Genomic DNA, 23,140 nt, shown 5'->3' with positions numbered 1-23,140 from the left:
TTTTTTTTTTTTTTTTTTTTTGTGGATCTTGCATTTTCTACATATGGCTGCCAGAGGAGAAATGAAAAAATTTCAAAGAAATGTATAATAAATCTGATCAGTAAAAAAAGTTTTTGTAGAGTTTAGTAAAGCTAATAATTGGATTATATGATCATTATAACACTAGTTTCTATTGTATAAATACATAACATCTTATAGAGAATTATTTAACTAGTACTTTTTTGTTTTACTACTTTGTATGTACTGCAAAGCTCCCAGCTACACAACTTGATACCTTAATAACTGATAATGCAAGCTTACCTGTTGAAGGACTTCTGTGTCCTGAAACAAAATTCAAAGGACTAGATTACTTTGTGTACCTCTAATGGCACATGGGTGGTACATTTATTTCTGCACAGATTTTACTCAATGCATTAGATCTCTTGATTGTGAGAAAAATTTAGCCAGGATACATTTTAATTTATGCTGAAACATTTTAAATGTATGCTATTTGGTATCAAAGTACAATTTTAAGATAAATATGACATCTTCCTGTTGCTAAAGCTTCTTGTGAAATAATGTTTTTATTTTCAGATTGTTAATATACCAATATTTATTTGTTTGCCACAAGTAAATTAAATGGGACATCAGGCATCTCATTATAAAGATAAGAAACTCTATCCCCAAAGTTGGAGGACAGAATAAGACACAGGGCATATTGTAATTTTAGTGTTGCTACACAACTTAAAGATGTTCAGGGTAAAAAGGTTATATCCATGTTTCCCTCAAAATAAGACCTTGAATGAGCCTTGAAAACTAGAGATAAAAAAATGTCACAGTCCCAGTCATCTTGCCTTAACTGCCATTACAGAGTAGCTATCCTGTAAGGAAATACTGAGGTATAACCTTTGCATGACATTGGCCATCACCATGCTTATGTCCAGTACTTATTTTCAGATTAGGTCTTATTTTTGGGAAAACATGGATAAGCACTGCCTCGTTGCAGCTGTCAAAACATTTCATGGGATAGAAATTAAGTAAATCCAGTGCTATGGGTTTTGGGAGCTAAACCAATGTCTGACAGATTCTAGAGATTGACTCTAGAGAAGTTTTATTTTGTATATTAAATTTTGGAAAATTTCCCAAATGTGAAATTTCACATTTATTGATTAATCTTTCAATAAAACATACTTTCTAGGGTGTTCACTGAAAACTTTCACTTCTGTTTTGCTGTGATAAGTCCAGGTCCAATTCAACTAGCAGAGAACTCAATTGTCAGCAGTGCTGCCCTTTGCAATATTAGATCTCCCCCTGTGAAGCTCTATGGTTAGTTATTATTTTTAAGATATGCAACAAAAAAATTTGAATGTAAATAGAGAGACAAAATAGAACTACTAGAAGAAAACTGAAGATATTTAATGTCATTTTTCACTTTTTTCTTGGATTTAATTCTCTAGTTTATGAATGAATTAGATATATTTCTTAGTAGAAAAATGAATGATATTTCATTTTACTCTTATTTATAGATATTTATTTTGATAGTTTTAAGCTGTGTAATTGGTCAAAGCACTATATAGTAAAAGCACTTGGGTTGACAAACTATGGTATGAAGGTCAAATGTCAACTCCTATCTGCATCTGTTTTTATAATTAAAGTTTTATTGGAATATAGCCTGCATATTTATATATTGTTTGTAGCTGCTTTTCCTGCTACAGTTGAGTAGTTTTTATAGAAATTATGAAAGCCTACAAAGTCTGTTTACTTACTATTTTCCTCTTCCTCTTTAGAGAAAAAAATTGAACACTGAACTAGCACACAGATTTATAAATTTGTAAAGGAATATATGCATTTTTATCTATTTTTGTGGCTTGTAATAACACAGAATAAAAAAATCAAACAAAAGAAACATTTGTGTTGTTGTTTTAAAATTTAGAAAAGCCTTAACAATATCCTGTAGGAGGAACTGGTGCTTGAATGCAAATCTCTGTATACACCTGGGTGGTAGGGAAGTTTGCATATCTTCAAAGTAAAATATCTCTAAAAAATACTGTGAGACGGGCATGGAAGGAAAACTAAATGTAGAGCTCAGGGAGACCAGTGAGGTGATCTGTAACCAAGCAGATTTAATATGCCTGAAAACTGCATGAATTAGGTTAGTCTGCAAGCCTTTACCAGCTTGTTCTTGGCAAGACTTCCAAACCTCTAAGTATAGCAGACTCTTCTGCATGGCTGTCTCAGAGATAGTCCCATGGCCAACTTATACTTTATAATCTGTCATATTTACTTTACTAAAAAGAGTAAAAGTAACTTTTTAGGAAATAATAAATGTATATATGTGCTAAGTCCCATGGCCAACTTATACTTTATAATCTGTCATATTTACTTTACTAAAAAGAGTAAAAGTAACCTTTTAGGAAATAATAAATGTATATATGTGCTAAGTTTTTCTTTTGGTGCCTTCATTTGTTATGAAGTAGTTTCTCTCTCACACATATATATATTGTGTGTGTGTTGATTCACATGTATTATTAAAGAAAGCTGGTAGGATTTTGAGGTAAAGTACTACTCAGAGCCAGAGCCAGTTTGGTATTTTCCTATAAGACATCCTATTTAGGGCTCTGCATCTCAGCTTTGCAGTCCTGTGAATTTGAATCCAACAGAGAAGATTTAGCTTTTATACCATTTTTTTTCTCATATAAGAACCATAATCATTCCAATGGGATGCTGTAGGACTAGATCTCTTAAGCCATTTTTTTTTAAAACAGCAGGTGTTCTTCAGGGACACAAGATGAGGTGAGCACCTGTTTCTCATTACATCCCAGCAGCACCCATATAGACAGTGTAGGTCAATATATTTAGGAATTAGTTATAAAGAAGGATTAAAAATGTTGAAACTTAGCAAATGAGCTAAAATATAACAAAATTAAAAGGCTAAGCAATGTAGGTTTAGAAAAAATTTTTAGATATTCTCTCAATGACAGTCTTGAGATAGTTGCTGAATGAGATATAAAAATGAAGATACAACTTTTGAATTGAAATCTAATTGTTTGAAAGAATTTATTAGGAGTTAAACAAGAGATTTTTGGATTACATAAATATATAATATTAATTTACATCAAATTTTGAGAGGAAGTGCCCTATTTTACTCTTACTATTTCTTTTCTCAATGTATGATTCCTACTCCTTGAATTCCAAGCCATGTGGAATAATTTTGGAGATACAAAGCAATGGCCAAAATTTGTAATAAAAATCTGAGACATTATGCTATTTTTTTGTCTTTAAAATTAAAAAGTTGTAATGATACAGTCATCACATTTTTACCTTTGCTTAGGTATTAATTTATAAATGTTCATGCCTTTATGAACATACAAGTAAAATAATCAGTGGAATCATGAGAAAATTTTTTGCATAAATATTGTTCATTCCCTATTTGAACAATTAGTGACTTCTATTTTATTAACTTTAATAATTTTATTCCTTTATGCTAATTTTTACTGTCATTGCTTTTTTGTACTTTTAAATTATTATGTTTGGTAAAAGTTCCTTTCACCTCTCCTGTTTCATTCTTTTATTATATGTTTCAAATGTTTTGGCCTGCTGTGAAGAAGTTGTTTACCAATGTACAAGAGCCTTTGGGTCATTTATATAACAACTAGGTCGTACTGGTTTGTTTGTGTGTGTGTATTTTGTCATTACTATGTACTCCAAATGCACAAATAAATACATACATATTTGTATATAGTTGAACCTCTGTATACTGTCCCTAAAACTATTCCATTCCGTCTTCTTCAGAAGTGTCTCCTATATAATATATTTGAATTCATACACAAAATATGTATTACTAAAAAATAAATTATACAATTGTTTTAAGATAATTTAAAACTATAAACAATATCATAATGTATATAGATTTCTGCTCTCTGCTTACTCTTTTTGAACTCATTGACATGGACCCAATTGATAGTGTAGATCAAATTTATTTGCTTGTATTGGTAGGTACTATCTAATTATGTGAAAATAACATGATTCATAAATGTACCAATAAAGGATAAAGGAAAAAAAAATGAACATAAAGTAGAAACAAATTTAGCCAGTATAAATGTTTTTGTTGTCTTGGGAAAGGAAAAAGCTCTTTTTTTTTTTAAAGGCTATGACCTACTCAATTGGAAAACTAAAACCTAGGGGTACAAAAAAATGTAAAATATTTGTAGGAAAATAATATCATGTGAAAAAAAATCAAGATATTCATCTAGGTATATATATATATATATATATAAAGAAAATAATATGCTTCTTAAACAATTTTGATAACCATTTAAATTCTTTCCAGCTTTTAATTTTGCATATGATGCTACAGAGACTGTTCCTAAACATCTTGTGTAAATGCTGCTGCTTTACCATACTACTTAGATATCAAACTAAATTGAAAAAGTCCAGAGTTATACTGACATTAGATATAATTCCTTATATTAATAAATTCATAATTTTAGTTTCTAAATTGTAATTGTGGTGTCAACTTGAAACACCCAAGTGATTAGTTCAACATTGTTTGGATGTGAATGATGGATTTATTGAAGAGAGTAGACCAACCCTAGGTATAGGTGGCACTAACCAATAGGTTTGTGGCCTATACGTAATAAAAAGTGGGGAAAAAAAGGAAGTCTGCTTTTCCTTCTTTGGAGGAGCTCCAATCTTCACCATTGCCTTTGGATGACCATCTTCAGGCTTCCAGCTCAGACTTGTCAACTTTCCAGAAAGTTTAGCCTTCCATCTTACAGTCTTCAGACTTCTAATACAGAGCCTTTAACTTCCTGGTACAGATTCAAATGAGACTCTGCAGTGAGCTCCAGCTTGACCAGACCATTTGGTTCTTTAGCACACAGATGGCTATTTGGCATTCTTCTGCACTTGGCTCTTCTGTTGGCCATTATAAATCTATCTTGTAAATCCTATATGTATATATTGACATTCTAGGGAACTCTAACGGATATGTGAATCTTGTGCATACTGAAATTAAGAATTACTCTAATATTTTATATGAGTAATCTCACCAGTCATTTCACAGAGTTTATTTCTAAGATAGATTGTATTAGTGTTTTACAGAGGAACACAATCAATAAAAAAATGCATAATTAGGCAAGGAGACTTGTTAGACAGGGTTCTCCCTAGTTAGCAGGAGGCTCCCTAGTACTATTCAGTGTACTATAGATCCAGAGAATCTAGCAGCTGATCAACCAAGAAAATGGAAGCTGCAGAACAAAAGAGATCAAAGATGCAGTCCCAGTCCCAGATCTGAAGAAACTGAACATCTGGAGATCAGTGGCCAAGGGTGGTGGCAGCAAATGTCAGACCTGCTCAGGAAGACTAGAGCTCTTCAAAATGGTCACAACTCCTTCTTTCTCTTTTTATTCTGTGTAGACCTAAAGTTGAGGCAGCTCACAGTCAAAGTGGGTCTTACCCTTTCACAGTTTTGTGGCCTACCTGTCTTTCATCACAGACACACCTAGAAGTTTGCTTTGCTAATCTGCTGGGCTTTTCTTGATCAATTCAAGTTGACATATCATGATTAATGGTCACACAGACATACCGTTAATGTCATTGCTTGACTGTATACCCTTGTACTTTGTTTTGATAGCTCTGAGTACACAGGCAGATACAAATTTCTCAATTTTGTCTTTGAGAGAACATTCTGTTAAAAAGCCTTCCTGACATACTAGCACTGTCATTTGCTCTGTTAATGATTTATTAAATACATCAGAGAAATTAGAAAAATGAAATTAAAAAAAATATTTTTAACAACAGCTCAACTAATTTAAATCACTCTTCTAAGAGATGCATGTTGGAAAAATTCATAAGTGGTAGGCATATGACATAGTAAGGATAATAACCAGTATAAGCTGATAACTTCTAATGGGAAATATAGAGTTTTGGAATTACATTCCAAATCACTTGTTTTTCCAGCATTTATTATTTGCAATGAACACATAGAAAATGGTTAGCAAAAACAGGTAGTTTGAAAATATTTTAACATTTGTATCTAAATGAATGTCAGAAATTTTTTTTTTGCAAATGAAAAATGCTAAGTATAATAAAAATGTGTATTTATGCTCTCGGCAGCCAAATGTGCTTTTTAATGGAATTTAAATAAATGGAATTTTTATTACAAAAAAAAGCAACAGTAAAAGCAGTGATTATGTTTTTCATAGTTCATTTGCCTTCTTTGCCCTGCAGACCTTGTGTGGAGGAAAATGAGATCCCGAGTGAAGCCTACAATGTCATTGACTCTGAAGAAGGACTCAGAGACCCATTGGTGTTTAATGACCCTTACTGGCCTCTGCAATGGGAACTGGTATGATCTTCAGAAATAGATAGTTCTTTGGCAATGTTAAGAAATATTATTTTTGTCATGTTTTAATGCAGTAGACAGACACTTTTATGCACTGCCTGCTTTTATTTATTGATTTTGCAGACAGAGAGAGACTTAGCAAACTTTTGGTGAAATATTACTGCCAGTTTATTAATGAGCACTAATTCTTTTAATTTGATTACATCCTTAGGGTTTGATTTAGTCTATAAAAGACACTAATAAAAAAAACCTAAGACATTTAAATTTGGTGTATGTAAACAGACTCATTACATAGAAATGTAGTTGCCATTCAGGCTTGACATTATTGTTCTTGAATAACTCTGATTATATTTTGTGTTACATCAATAATGAAAGTACTCCTCTCTGTCTTTATGGATTAAGCATGTGTTAGAGCACTACATAACAAGATTTTCTCATGGTTAAGTGCACTGTATCATTTTAAGGGGCATAATACAGTGAAAAGTGGGAAACTATGGTGTCTGCAATTTCTTTATGGAGAACTTTGGCAGTTAACTCATCTACCATCTGAAATGAGCTAAATGTCCTTGTTGGAAGATGTGCATTTCAATTTTCTATGGATTAAACTAATCTTTTTAAAATTAAACATAATTTATAAAATTCCAAGAGATGTATGTGACCATATTGGACAATTTAGAGAAAATGAAAACTCAACCAAAAAAAAAAAAAAGAAGTGCCAATTACCTAAAAGTGAAATGATCAGTAACAAGTGACTGGGCTGTAGCATATTAGGATCATGAAAGTAAAAGGGAAAAAATGAAATTCAGAAAAAATAGTGAGACAAGGTAGCCAGATAAGCAAGAAAGCATGGATTAAGGGGGTAAACTTATTTTTATCAAATTTTTTACCTTGAAGAGATAGAAAAATTAAGATGAATATTTCAAGATTTTATATATATATAAATATATGGCAAATTGTAATTGGTCACTTTTCAAGGAATATGTATTTGTATGACAATAAAATGTAAATGTATCTATACTGAAGTCATAAATTTCAAGAAACACAATAGGGAAAAGAGCTAGAAGGCAAATGATACAGGAAAGACAAAAAAGATTAACAGTCAATAAGTAAAACTGACAGAGATTGGAAACCAAAACAAGTCAGAGAAATGATTATGCAATACATCCTACTCCAAGCAGAAAGAAGAGATGAGACCGTGACAGGAACATGTAGGGCTGGGGATGTAGCTCAGCGGTGCTGCCAAGTGCCTCGCCAGCACAAGGACCCGAGGCTGATCCCCAGTAACCCCACACACAACAACAGAAAGCAGAATGTAGACAGAAGTAATATGATGACTCTATACCATGGAAGGATGTGATGAACTGTTTTTGTTAAAAAAAAAAAAAAGACAGATGGTAAGTATTTCCAGCATTGTGAATCATGTGTCTGTAGTATACTCTTTTTGTTTCAGTTCTTCAAAAATGTAAGAAAAACCTTAGCTTTGAACCACACAAAAACAGGTTTTAGACCAATTTCATTTTTATGCCATATTTTACTGACAGCAGTAAGGGTGGAAACTAACGGGAGAAGAGGAGTCAGGAAGAGGCCACTAGGATTTAGTTGTCTTTTAGGTATTCAAGTGCTGTGTAGCTAATGCTCTCATCAAAACTTAATACAACTCAAAGACAAAAGGTTTATGCTGTTCATGTTTATATTCTTGGTCTTTTGGATTATTATGGTTCCCAGGTAGTATCATAATAAAGGCATATTTGTCAGTACAATAGCAATTCCTTTTTGTGCCAAGACACTCCATAATGCAAAATTGCAAAGAAAGATTTTCAATTCGTGACTGAATGTTCTTTGTAAAACACATCCATGACACCAAACCTAAGCTACATTATAGAATCTTCCTCTGATAAAAATACCAACAGGGCAGCTGTGTGTACTGCCCTAACAGGGACATTTGAGAACTTATGCCATTTACCATTTTTAATGGTATCCATCAGATACTGGTTTCTCCCTCTTTTCTACACAACCGAGTTTTCTGAAATGATCATGTATTCTCATATTCATTTTTGTGCTCATCTACTCTTCAACGAAAAGCCTGTGGCAGTCTGTTATTTGCAGTGCCCTCCCACCTACCCCTGTCACACCCCCACCTGTGGCCCACTAACTCTTTCAAGGTAATAGAGCCTTTTCAGTTATTTTCTTACTTGAATATTCAGTTATGAACTTGTGACTATCCAAATAAAACCTTCAAAGGTTAAAATTGGAATCTCTAATATAGTATAATGGTATATTATTAAGGCATTCATAATCTCCCTTTGTTGACTTTGGATGTTTCAATTCTCTGTATGTTGGTCCTAGAAACAATCTATACACCAAACAGAACAAACCCCACTGGAATGTAAATGGCCAATTTCCTTCTTATGCATGCTCATGGCCTGGTACCTTCCTAATGTTCTGTTTTGACTAATTCTATTCCACAATTTACTCAGACACCATATCTTAACATGAATTTTTTTTTTCATTTACTAGAGTGAGTTAGGCCTCCTTTACCATCTATTCCCATAATACAGTATCATTTGAGTGAACTGCCATTTGAATGAGTGAACTGATGAATGAATGAATGAACTCAATCATTAATGCCTGCTAATTCTTGATAATTGGTATTGGTATGTCTTCTCCACTGCAGAATAAAACTCTATATAAGGATGGAACTATGTCATAACTCATCTCTATATTGTCATTCACACTAAGATATCTGATATTTTATATACCAACTAACCATTGTTTAGTGAGCAAGTTTTGGAAGGAGCATGATTGTAACTATTCATTTTCTTCCTTTTTCTAAAGTAAAAACATGTTCTGTTTTGCATTTAGCTGCAACAAACCTGTATTTTAATAAATATTGTTCCCTCTTAAAAATCAGCTTCTATCCAAATAAATAAAATAACCCTTTCAATAGAGTGGCTTGAGGTGGATGAGGTTTGTTTTTTTCTTCTAAGTAGCAGAGTTGCCCGAGGGGAATAAGGAGACTCAGATTATTAGAATCTGAGGTTACTTACATGGCTTCCACATTGCTAACCACCTCTTCTGCACGCCACCTGGTGGGAGGAAGAAAAAAGAAAATGTATGGCCTGTTGTACATGTATGCTGTGCTCAAATTTGGAGGTTCTTTTCCTAGCAGAAGAGGGATGAATAGATATAGTGAAACAATAGTCTCTTTCAGGCACTAATTTAAAAAGCAATACATTTTAAGCAAAATGCAAATAATTAAATTCCTTGAATTTTCTAAGTTGTATTTCAAAGACTATCAAAGAAAGAGAAATGTTAGTATAAAAGGTGGTGAATTATGAAGGTTCTAAACAATTTTTAAGACCAAAAGTTTTTTAGTGAACATAATTAACATAATTAAAAAACAATTGTTCAACAGAGCTGAAATTCATTTTCTTCACCATTACTCACCAAAATTTACCACAGCATCTTCCAGAGAATGGAACGCTCTTAAATTTGGACTGAATATTATTAACATGGGCTAATCTCTCCATTTTAATGTTTCAGAAGGTGATGTACCTCAAGCTATGAAATAAATTTTTAACCCCTCAGTGAATAACTTGACAGCTGACCACATTTTCTTCCTATCTAGAATTGGTTAAATTTACATTACATGGAAAATAAAACATGCTACTCATTGCTCAATAACACTAGATGACTAGAGCAGTATTGATACCCTAATTCTTTGTTATAATCAAAGTAATGTATATGTTACTGGTCTCCAAAGATCATACCCCACAAAGAGTGGCCCAAGTATACCCACTGGTATATGCAAAATGTTTGAGAATTTCATTTGTATTCATTTTTTCATATTTAAAATTTTTCTGAATCTATTATAATGTAAATAATATGCTAGTATATTAGTTAAGTTTCTATTTATAAATAATTACATATACATATATAGTGGCTCTATGCATAGAGCTTTCTATAAAAACACGTGAACAAAATGTTGAAGACAATTAATGTACTCAACAGATACAAAGTAGGATGCCAAGTGTTTTTATGGAGTGTCTGCTATATGAATAAGACTAGGCATTAAATCTTTAAAGAAGAATCAGATGTGGATTTCTTCTTTAAAGGGCTTAATGTGTAAAAGAGATGATAACATATACTAATAAATCATTGTTATGAGACAAAAAGTCATCCTATTAAAAAGGCACCATCAAAGGAATTTCTAGCTTGTAGGAGGTAATATATGAATTATATGAGCTATACATGTGGCAACAGAAGCATGAGAATGGGAAAGTATTGTTTTTTCCCAGAAGAAAGTATCTTAAATACTTGGTCAAGAATTCTAAATGATGTTCTATGCTAATAAACATTTTTAAAGATTTTGAGCAGAAAGTTTGAGTTATGCTTGAATACTATTAATATACTTTTATCATCATCATCATCATCATCTTTGTTATTACCATTATTTGCTGTGCTTGGGATTAAACTCAGAGACTTGTGCATCCTAAACAAGCACCTTACCACTGAGCTACATACTCAGCCTAATTTATTTCATTATATATTGATTTACGAAACACTTGTTTGTAAAGTACTATGCCCGAGCGTAATGCTAAATATGCAAAATAAAAATAGGAATCATATGCTAGTCTTATTATCAAAAGACTAATAGTCTAGTGAGATAGTGATACAAACATACTCAGTGTATTTTGTGAATGTCTGACAGTTACTTATTTTAAAAAAGCATGATAGTGACACAATGCAGGAAACAGCATATGCTGCTCAAATTTGAAAGACTTCATAGAGCTATGGAGTCTTGAAGCAGTGTTATGGTATTCTGTAGCATGTGTGTGTGTGTGTGTGTGTGTGTGTGTGTGTATGCACATAGAAACAGCAATGGAGAAAAGTCTAGGCAGTTCAGCTGGACCCAATTTCAAAGGATCACATGTTCCAAAATATTTACCTTTTGTTTTGTAGCTTATGTGGGTAGGAGGTTTAAATAGAAGTGGCACAATCACTTTTATCTCCTATAAAGAAAATTTAGATAGCAGTTTGAAGAAAAAAACAAGACAGAGGATGCAAGAATGAAAATATAGGAGATGCTATACCTATAGCTTAGTAAGATGAAGAAACTTGTACCTAAGTAAAAACAGTGGGAATGAAGATGAACATGCAAAATCAGACCCCCTTTTAGGAGAAAGACATTGGTAAGTATCTTAGGTAAATCTGGATGCAAGAATTAAGAGAGGACATGCTCAGAATATTTTTAGATTGATTTAATGGTATGGAACATGATCGTGTGAGTCTGCTAGGGCTGCTGTAATAAAATACAAGAGACAGGAGGGCTTTAAAAAAAAAATTATTTCCTCACATTCTGGAGGCTGGTTGTATAAGACCAAAGTCCTACCAGGGTTAGTTTCTCCTGAAGCCTGTTTGCCTGATTTGCACATTCCTACCTTTTTGTTGTGTCCTCCTATGTTTTCTTCTGTCTATGTATCTCTGGTATCTCTCCCTCTTTTAATGAGAATACCAGTCATGTTGGATTAGAGATTGTCTTAGTCACATTCCTCATCTCTGAACCCAATATTCACAATTTAAAGGAGGAGAGGTTTATTTTTAGCTCATTTTTTTTAGAGCTTTCAGTGCATAGTCATCTGGCTTCTAAAGTAGGAAGGGTGTGGTGGGGTAAAGCAGCTCACATTGTAGTAGTCCCAAAGCAGACTCTAAAGAGTAGAGCTAGGGAGGGCCACACCCCCTTCGGGGCCAGCCCCTCATAATCCCCATGTCAAATCAGACCCCACCTCCTATCAGCATATTCAGCTATTGAGCACATGCAGTGGATTAATCCATTTGTGAGTACAGCAACTCTTGGATCTAATCACATTTCAGAAGCCCCACCTCTTAACACATGAGGCTTTGGGGGAGACATTCTATATTTAAAACATAACAGAGTCCCACCAGTTTTGCTTCATTTGACTTTCTCTCTTTCATAGTAATTGAAGAATTTTTTTAGTGGCCTTGTATTCAAGTGCCTAAAGATATGGCAGATTTGGTTTTAGAACACCAAAATAACACAAATATCCAAATAAAATGAATAATATAATATTTTTCACTTCCCAGGGTAAATAAAAGTAATTTTTATACTATATTGCAATCTAGTAAGTGCACAATAGCATTGTATATCTAAAGCACAATGTTCCTATGTTAATTAAAAATACATTATTACTTAAAAAAGACTGACAATCATCTAAGCCTGAAGCAAGTCTTTTTTTTTTTTTTTCTGGAGAGAGTTGCCTTAAAACTGGTGATTGTTGATAAGAGTAATGTTTGCTGAAAACTAGGGTGACTGTGACAATTTCCTAAAATAGGACAACAATAAAATTTGCTGCATCAATCAACATTCCCTTTCAGGAAAGATTTCCCTGTAGCATCAAGTTATAAACTGGAGTCAATCTTAAAGTCTGCTACTATTTTATCAACTGCAACTAAGTTCATGTAATTTTCAAAATACTTTGTTGTCATTTTAAAAGTGTCCATAACATCTTCACCAGAAGTAGTCTGTCTCAAGAAATGACTTTGGCAGGTCATTTTTAACAAGAAAATCCTCACTATTAAAATTTCATTATGAAATTGAAGTATTAGTCATTTTTCAGGTTCTGCTTCAGTGTACAGTTTTAAAGCTCTTTTAATCATATTTGCAGTTCTTCCTTCACTGAAAATTTGAACCCCTAAAAATCATCAACAAGGATTTGGATCACTTTCTTGCAAATTCTTTTCAATGTTGCTATAATTTTATACAATTTATTTCTTAATAGTTAGACTTGAAATTTGAAGGCAGTTTTTGGTGTGTGAGCAACAGTCTTGTGCTAGCAGTCATGAAAACATAAATCTCATTGTATATCCCTATCAGAGATGTTTGATGACCAGGTGCTTTGTCATTAAGCAGTAATATTTTGAAAGGAATCTTTCTTTTTCAGAGCAAACTGGCTAAAATATTCAGTAAAGCCACATTTTAAACAGGTGTGCAGTTATCCAGGCTTTATTGTCCCATTTCTAGATCTTAGGAGGAAAATTTCAAAATAATTTTTAAGAGTCGTATGAGTTTTGGCACAATAAGTGAGCATTAATGTTCAATCAAAGTCACCAACAGCATTCGTCCCTAGAAAAAAATCAGCCTATATTGAGTCTTTGATCTTGCTAGGTATGAAAGCCCTGTATGGCATCTTTGAATATATGACTATTTCATCTATACTGAAAATTTCTTTTTTCTATTTTAGTGGAGCCACCTTCTTTGATTATCTTGGCCAATTCCTCTGAATTGCTGCAGCTTCTACCTCAACACTTGTTTTTCACCTTTCAATTTTCTTTGCATAAAACCCTATGATCCAACCTCTGGTAAAATGAAATGGTTTTTCTGCAACTTCCCTACCTCTCAGCTTTTAAGGAAATGAAGGAAAACTGGGGCCTTGCTTTGAAGGCTGTTGGATTTGAAGTGTTGAATTAGGCTTTGGCTTAAGGGACTATTGTGTCAGGTTTGATCTTCAATGCAGACCACTACAACTTTATTCAGTTCATAAGTAAGGCTGTTTTGCTTTCTAATCATTTTTATGTCCGCTAGAGTAGCAGTTTTAATTTCCTTCTAGAACTTTCCCTTTTCAGTCACAGCTTAGCCAAATATTTGGTGTAAGAAGACTCACTTTCAGTCTGCTTTATCTTTTAGCATACACTTACTAACTTCTTAGTCTCTTTCTCATTGCTGGGATAAATAACCCCACACTTACAACTCAAAGGAAGAGAGGTTTATTTCTGAAGTTTCAGTTCCATGGTTGACAGGCTCAAATGCAGAAATAATGTGGCAGAATAGCCTGCCATTTAGGAAAGGGGTTCAAGTCATGGTAATCAGAAAACAGAGAGAAGGGAGGAACAGGATCAGGAATATACCCTTCCAAGTTATACCTCTAGACACACTGCCAGCTGGGCTCTACCTCCTGAGAGCAAGTCATCTATAGTATCTCGGTGATAAAATTGCCTTCCAAACACATGAAGTTTTGGGGCCATCGAAATCTAATCAATAACAGTCTTCCATTGACCCCACAAGACTCATGCAGAACTTTTTATGAAAAACACATATAGTCAATCTCTGAGAGTCGCCATAGTTCCAGCATTGCTAAATAATCTAAGTCAAAAGTTTCCTCTGAGACTCAAAACAAACTCTTGGCTGTGATAAAACAAAATGAAAGTAACACATTTCCAACATACAATGGCACAAGGAAAACATTCTCATTCCAAAAAGGAGAAATGGGAAGATAGAAAGAGACTGGTAAAGGCAAGATAAAACCCAGTAGGAAAACATTAAATATTGCAGTTCCGTGTCCAGTGCTCAGGACTACTTTAGCAAGATTTTAACTCCAAAGGGATTGTACCTGCCCCTACATCATTGCTGGTTACAATCCTCATAGCCTTTCTTGGGTGGCTTTGCTGTCTGTTGCAGCTTTTCCCAGTAGATGTTCCACATTCCTCACATCTCCAAGTTCCTAGGGGCTTCACTGCACTTTTGTCTTTACTCTTAACAGTTTCACAAACAACATCCTCAGAGGTACATTGCCTGGCCTCCCAGACATTCTTTTAAAATCTGGGTGGAACCTTCCTGACATAAGTTTTGTATTCTATATGCCAGTAAAACTAGCACAATATGGATGATTCCAAAGTCAGCTGCCAAATGGAGCAGCAGCCAGGTCCTCTTCTAGGGTGGCTCCAGAGGCCTCTGAGTGCTTGGATGACTAAGCACTGTCAAACAAATCCTGGTGAACCAATTCCTTAGATGGACCTCCTTGAGAAGGGTGCCCAAGGGCTCCCTTTTCAAATGACAATTTTAAGTTTCACATCCTTGAGATTATAGAGTAGGATCTTGTGGATTTTTGAGATGCCCTGAAGACATCTTTCCTATTATCCTGTTGTATCCTGTTGCTTCTTTCTAGTGCTCATCTTTTCTTTTTATTGAGTTTATTGGTACATTCTAGGTATACAGTACAGTTACATTCATCATTGGGATCTTGTACCTTTACATGACAGGTCTTGGTTCTCATTTTTTCCCCTTGTCCCTGCCCTCCCTTCACCCCCTCTTCCCCTCCCCATTTACAAACACTTTATTTCCATTTTTTCATTTTCTCATATTTTTTTCTTTTCCCTTATTCCCTTTCCCCTACCCTTCCCACTTTCCCTAAACCTTTAGCCCTTTTTCTTCCTATTTCACTTTGTTAATTATCCCATTAGGGTCTTGTGTACTATTATAGTTTTTCACACCAGAGAAGCTATTCAGTATTTACACGTGTGACTTATTTATTTCACTTAGGAGTATATCCTCAAACTTTATCCATTTTCCTATGAATGACTCTAATTTCTCATTCTTTATGGCTGAGTAGTATTCCATTTTATAGAAAAACCACATCTTTATCCAGTTTCCAGCTGATGGGCAAATGGGCTGTTTCCATGTTTTAGCTATTATAAACTGTGCTGCTGTAAAATAGGCGTGCATATGTTACTGTGATATGATTCTTTTAGTTCTTTTGGAAAGATACCGAGCAGAGGTGTGGCTGGGTCAAATGGAACCTCTACTCCCAGCTCTTTGCGGTATCTCCATATTGATTTCCATAGTGGTTGCACCAGTCTGCAGTCCCACCAACAAAGGAGAAAAGTTCCTTTCTCCCCACAAACCCAGCAACATTTGTTATTGTGTGATTTCTTGATATCAGCCATTCTTTGTGGGGTCAGTGCTCATCTTTTCAGCAACCAAGCTTTTCTTTCTTGCAGCATTACAGTATACAACTTTAGAAACACCTGCTTTCTGGCTAAATGTTTCAATTTATTCAGCTCTGCTTTTTAAGCTCTGCATTTATTTGGCTCTGATTTTTGATTCTCACAATAAATGACTGAAAGAAGCCAACATTACCCATTACATAGCCTGAATGTTGGGATGCCTTGAAATTTTCTCCACCAGATTAATGATTCCATTGTCCTAAATCTTAGTCTCCCATAAAGTATCAGAACATAAGAAAAATGAAGACAAATTTTCTGCCAGAGTATAACACACATGATCTTGAGTTGAATTGTCAGTAGATTCCTTGTTATTACCTAAAATGCCCTGATCTTTTTCTTTACTGTCTGCATTTTCACTGACATTCTAGTCTTCTAAGCTATGACAAGCATCACACCTCAAGCTTTGCTTACAGTATTCTGGAGCTTTTCTAACCTGCATCTTCAAACCTTTCCTGACTCCTTCAAAGAACCAGTTCCAAAAGACTCCAAACCACATGGGTCAGGTATATTCCCTGAAATGACCCCACTCCTGGTATCATAGTCTCTTTCTTGTTGCTGAGACAAAAATTTAAAACTTAAAGAAGAGGTTTATTTTGGCTTTCAATTTCAGAAATGTCAATGTATGGTTGGTGGACTTGAAGTGAAAAGTGGTGTGTTAGAATGTCTAGGAATGGAGCAAAGCTATTGCTGTCGTGCAATCAGGAAGCAGAGAGAAAAACCAGGAGTTAGGGACAAGAATATGTTTATGCTTAGGGATTACTGCAGTCAAGTCCCATCTCCTCACAGCAAGTGAGCTATAGTGTTCCCAAAGATCCAATTACCTTCCAAACTCCTGAGCCTTTAGGGACCATTTTAGATCTGATACTGTTTAATTATTTATATTTTTTATAAAAAATCAGAGATGTCTAACTCTTCTTTCTATTTGAACTCTTTGCAGACATTATATGTTTATTAATTGGCCAAATTTCAGAATCGTGTTCAGAATCATATATATGATACAGAGCCATAAAGTAAGCAGATGCTGTAGGAAAAATGGTGCTACCAAAGGCATTCAATGTTGTAAAAAAATATCTTCAAATTGTAGTAAAACAAATCATAATAAAATCAGGTGAGTCTATACCATCACACTGAGAGGACTTTGGCATTAGAATTTAGTGGGAATATAATTCAGCCCCAAGTAGTTATACAGTGTATAAAAGTAATGGGAAAAGTTTGGTGGTTTGACAGATTTTATGAATTATTTGTCACAGTGGCCAAGATCTATAAAATATTTAAGTTTAAAAAAATAAAAAGGGAATTAATTATTTTATAATCACAATGAGAAGTAGTATTATTACTTATGTTTACAAATATAAGAAACTCAGATTTATGTTATAAATATGTAATTACATGTTTCCCACAATGCAGTTTATTTTCCATATTACTGAGTACTTACTTCCACACCTGAGAGTCTTTTTCCATAGTAAATATGTAATTATGGCATAAAACATTTTAAGGTATAGTTTATACATTCACATATTTATATATAAAGATTCATATACATCTACATCTATCTATATCTATTTATCCTATCAATCATTATATCATCTATCTCACAAAATGCATGTATGTAATTGACAGTGCATTAAGAAATGTATATATGACTATTCAATAAGATTCCCCAGTAATATGTATTTGGAGAAAAGTAAGGAGGAACAATATTTAAGGACCAAGTAGAATATTTTGATCTGAAAAGCACCCTGTTAGTTAAAATGTGAGACAGGAAAGATATGCACATGTGCTGATTTGTAATAAAAGCTGAATAAGGGGGCTAATATGACATATGTAGAATAAAGTAAATAAAGCAGATTTACTCACATAATAAATATGTACTGGATATTTACTGAATAAATACTATCTAGCAAAGGCTAGTTAATATACTCTACCTTTCAGACTTAATAGTAAACAGGAAAGTATCCCTACCAACTTAGAGTTAATATATTAATAAGAAATGATATAATTATACAAATAATGGGAAAATATAACAACTACAATCATGTGATTGATAACAAAACATTGAACTCCTAAAGAAATATGAGGTGCATAATGAAGCCCTCCCTGTGGAGGAAATAGGATTTAGACTGAGATACAAGATGGATAAAAACTTACTTGGACAATTTGCTAGGATAGCGTGTTTTCGATAAGAAGATATGAGGTGAAATACCAGAAGATTATGGAGCATTGAGGATCTACAGTAGTTGTCAGTACAGCTAAGGTACAGACTACAGCAGGATGAAGAGTGCAAAAAGTGGAGGCAGTGCAACATATCAGAACACACGGGACATGATAAAAACAGTCCTATTACAGAAATTCACTGTGTGAATGTTCACATTAGAAACATTGAGGAAGCTCAAATAAAGAACATAGTGATGGACCTCAACAAACTAAAAGACTCAATTAGTCCAAACCCAAACCTAGTACAAAGGGGGGAATCATGAAGATCAAAAGTAAACATTAATAAAATTGCAACTGAAAAAATACAAAGACTCAATCAAAGAGTTTATTCTTTCAATGAATAAACAAAATAGACAAATCATTAGCCAAACTTACCCAAAATAAAGGACCTGTGTTTTTTTGTTTGTTTGTTTGTTTTTTGTTTTTGGTACCGGGGATTGAACTTGGGTCCTTGCACTTGCAAGGCAGACCACCGAACTGCTGAGCTAAAACCCTTCCCCCGAGGACCTGTGTTAATGCAGTTAGAAATGAAAAAGGCAAAGATTACAATTAACAATACAAAAATTCAGAAATGATTAGTAACTACTGTGAAAAATTATATTCCAAAACATCAGACAATATTAAAGACAAATTGCTGGACACATACAAATTACCAACTTAACTAAGAATACATAAAAAAGTCTGAACAATCCAATAACAATGAAACTGAGGATGATATGAAAAATCTACCAACTAAGAAAATCGAAGCACCAAGTGATTGATTAGCTACTCTACTCTGCAGGAACATCAGGGAGGATATAATGCCAGTATTCAGGTGTGGTAGCACACACCTGTGATCCTCCAGGCTGAGGCTGAGGATTGCCCGGAGTTTGAGGCTAGCCTAGGCTTTCTGGGCTACATAGTGAATTCAAGGCCAGTCTCAACTATGTAGTGAGACCCAATCATTCATATGGAAGTACTGCTTCCAAACTCTTTCATGAAAACTAGCATTACTGTGGTTCCAAAACCAGACAAGGACCAAACTAAAAAAGAAAAAATATAGGCCAATCTTTTTAATGGACATAGATACAAAACTCATCAACAATATACTGGCAAATAGAATGCTGTGAATCAACAAAAACATTATATATCATGATGAAAGAAATTGTATATCATTATTATATGTCATTACATTTCATTCCAGGGATGTAAATATGGTTTGACATATACAAACTAATAAATACAAAATACCACAACAAAAGAAGCAAGGACAAAAATCACATGATATCATTATATGCAGAAAATATCTTTTGCCAAAATCTACAATCCACTCATGATTAAAACCCCTATAGAAAATAGGTATAGAAGGATCTTTTCTTAATCAGAGGAATGCCATTTACGACAAACTTAATACCGTCAACTTATTAAGTGCGAAAAAGTTTAAAGCTTTCATGTCAAAACCAAGAACAAGAAAAGGATATTACAGTTATCACTTCTGTTCAATATAGTACTCAGAATATTAGCCAGAGCAGTCAGGCAAGAGAAAGAAATAAAAAGGATACATATAGGAAAGGAAGAAGTCAAATTATCACTTTGTAGTAAAAATTATCACTTTACAAAAAAGGCTTTAAAAAATTCCACCAAAAACTCTGAGAATTAATAACCAAATTCAGTAATATACTAGGATACAAATTAAGCACAAAAATCAGTAGTGATCCTATATACCAATAATGAACCCACTGAGAAAGAAATTAGAAAAACAGTACTATTCATAATAGTAAGGATACAAATTATATGTATAGGAAAGAACCAAGCAAATGAAATATCTGTGAAAGGAGACTGAAGATGACATTAGAATATAGAAAGACATTCCCTGTTCATGGATAGACAGAACCAACATTATCAAAATAGCCACCATCCAAAAATACATATAAAGATTTATTGTAGTCTGAAACAAAAGGCTAACATTCCTTACATAACTAGAGAAGATAGTCCCAAAGTTTGTATCAGATGGGAAGAGACATAGAATGTCAAAAGGAATTCTGGATAACAAGAGCAAAGCAAGAGAAATTACAATCTTGGACTTCAAGTTATGTTACAAAACTACTGTGATAAAGTTTCATGATACTGGTACAAAAACAGACATGTGGATCAGTGGAACAGAAAAGTGGATGCAGAAACAACTCCAGACACATTCATCTATTTGATCTTTGACAAAGGGGCCTGGAGGAAAGAGCCTCTTTACCAAGTGGTGCTATGAAAACTGACCATTCACATGAAGATTGAAGATAACCCATATCTCTTACCAGTACATTAAGTAAAATCCAGATGGCTTAAATAACTAAATATTAAAACAGAAACAGAGAAACACTAAATCTGATGGAGCATAAAATATGTAAAACCCTTGAAGTCATAGGCATAGGTAAGAACCCAACTACACAGAAAATAGTACCAAGAATCAATAAATGGAAACATATCAAATTAAAAAGCTTCTGCACATCAAAGCAAACAACCAACAGAATGAAGAGAGAACCTACAGAATGATAATAAATGTTTTTCCAACTACACTCTGACAAAGAATTAATATCTAGACTCTATAAAGAACTCAACAAACAGATCTCCAAAATAAAAGACTGAATTAAAAATAAGCAATGATAAATGTAACTGTACTATATACCTAAAGTGAACCAATAAACTCAATGAGAAAAAAAGCAACTAAAATTAATAGACATCTCACAGAAGTACAAATGGAAAATAAGTATAGGAAGAAATGTTCAATATAGCTGGCCATTAGAGAATGCAAATTAAAACAACACTAAGAAAGGATGCCTATCATCAAGAAATCAAATATAGCAAATGCTAGTGAGATTGCAGAGAATTAGGAACCCTTTTATATGGCTTTTGGGAGCAAAACTAGTACAACCACTGTGGAAATCAGAATAGATATTCCTCAAAAAATAAATAATAGAAATTCCATGCAATCCAACTATTCTTCAACTAGTTATCTTCCTGAAAGAGTTAAAAACATCATATTACATTGATACATACAAACTCATGTTTGTAGCAACACAATTCATAATATTTAAATCTAAGAATACTTAACAGTGTTATCTTTCCATTGTTTGATGTCCTCTTTGACTTTCTTTTCAGAGTATTGTATTATTCATTGTGGATGCTTTTCACATCCTTAAGTGAATACCTAATATTTAATTTTTCTTGGTGTAATTGTGAATGATATTTTTCTCTAATTTCTTTCTTGGTGAGTTTATTATTGGTGTACTGGATAGCAATTGATTTGTGTGTGCTGATATTGTATCCTGCTACACTACTGAATTTGTTTATCAATTCTAAGTGTCATTTTGTGGAATTTTTGGGTCTTCTATGTAGAGGATCATATCATCTGTAAAGAACATTAATTTGTCATTTTTCCTATACATATCCCTTTTATTTATTTTTTTCTTGCCTGATTAATCTTGTTGTTTCAAGTAGTATATTGAATAAGAGCAGTGAGAACTGACATCTTTATATTTTTCCTTAATTTAGGAAGAAAGCTTTCAAATTTTCCTCATTTAATATGCTCTTGGTTAAATTTTGTCTTAAACAGCTATTATCAGATTGAGGTAAAGTGTTCTATTTCTATTTTCTTCAGTTTTTTTATAAAATCACAGATGGATGTTGGATTATGTCAGAGGATTTTTCTGCATCAATTGAGATGATCATGTGTTTTTAGCTCTTGCTTCTGTTAATATGCTGTAGTACATTTATGGATTTTAATATGTTGGACCATCCTTGAATCCCTGGGATGAAGTCTAATTGGTCTTAATGTATGATCTGTTTGATGATTCATTACATTCTATTTGCCAGTATTTTCTCAAGGTCTTTTGAATATATATTTGTCAAAGAGAAGGATCTGCAGTGTTTCATTTTATTTTGTTTTAGTTGCATCATTTCTGTTTTTAGAATTGGTGTGATATCAGCTCCAGGAATGACTATGAGTATTCCTCCCATTTTAATTTAATTAAAGCACTTGAGGAGTACTGGTGTTTGATCTTCCCTGAAGATGTTGTAGATTCAACAGTGAATGCATTTGGATGTAGGCTCTTAGTTACTGTTTTTTTTTTTTATTACTACTTCAATTTTATTGCATGTTATTAGATTATTTAGTGATTCTAAATCTTCCTGGTTCAGTTTTGGTAATTCATATGTTTGTAGTAATATAGTCATTTCTTCTGAATTCAATTTATTGGTATACAGATTTTCATAGCAGTTGTTAATAATCTTTTTTTATTTTGGCAATGTTCATTGTGATTAGACCTTTTTCTTTTCAAATTGCCTTGATTTTGGTCTTTACTCTTTTTTTTTTTTTTTTTTTTTTTTTTTTTTTTTTTTTTTTTTTTTTTTTGTATAGATTGGCTAAGGGTTTATCTATTTTGTTTATTTTTTGAGAAACCAACTTTTCAAATGTATATTTATATGTGTTTCAATTTTATTGATTTCTGCTTTCATCTGTATATTTTCTTTTTTCTACTAGACTTGGGTTTGAATTGTTCTTGTTTCCTTAGGAAATTGAGCGGCACCATTAGGCTATTTATTTGGGATTACTCTGTTTTTGTTTTGTCGGCACTCACAGTTAAAAACTTCCCTTTTAGGACTGATTTCATTGTGTCTAATGAGTTCTGGCATGTTGTGTTGGCATTACTGTTTCGTTATAGAAGCTCTTTTTTTCTTTTTTGATTTTTTCTGTAGCACATTGTTTATTTAAGAGTGTAGTTTTTAGTTTCCATGCATAAGCATAATTTCTGCATTTTCTTTTGTTACTGA

General features: G+C 33.3%; 1 long non-coding RNA gene across 1 annotated transcript in view; it reads left to right on the top strand.

Moving 5' to 3' along the window:
* The window catches only part of LOC104871471, a 115,271-nt gene that overhangs the window by 76,313 nt on the left and 15,818 nt on the right, over positions 1-23,140 (top strand). Inside the window, exon 2 of the long non-coding RNA XR_782871.3 lies at positions 6,211-6,328. This is a non-coding gene — a long non-coding RNA (uncharacterized LOC104871471). The remainder of the gene's footprint in view (positions 1-6,210; positions 6,329-23,140) is intronic.

Source organism: Fukomys damarensis, unplaced genomic scaffold, assembly GCF_012274545.1.
Source record: "Fukomys damarensis isolate Sample0158 unplaced genomic scaffold, DMR_v1.0_HiC HiC_scaffold_14, whole genome shotgun sequence".
In the NCBI taxonomy this organism is placed as follows: domain Eukaryota; kingdom Metazoa; phylum Chordata; class Mammalia; order Rodentia; family Bathyergidae; genus Fukomys; species Fukomys damarensis.
This window is presented reverse-complemented; position numbering and strand designations above follow the sequence as displayed.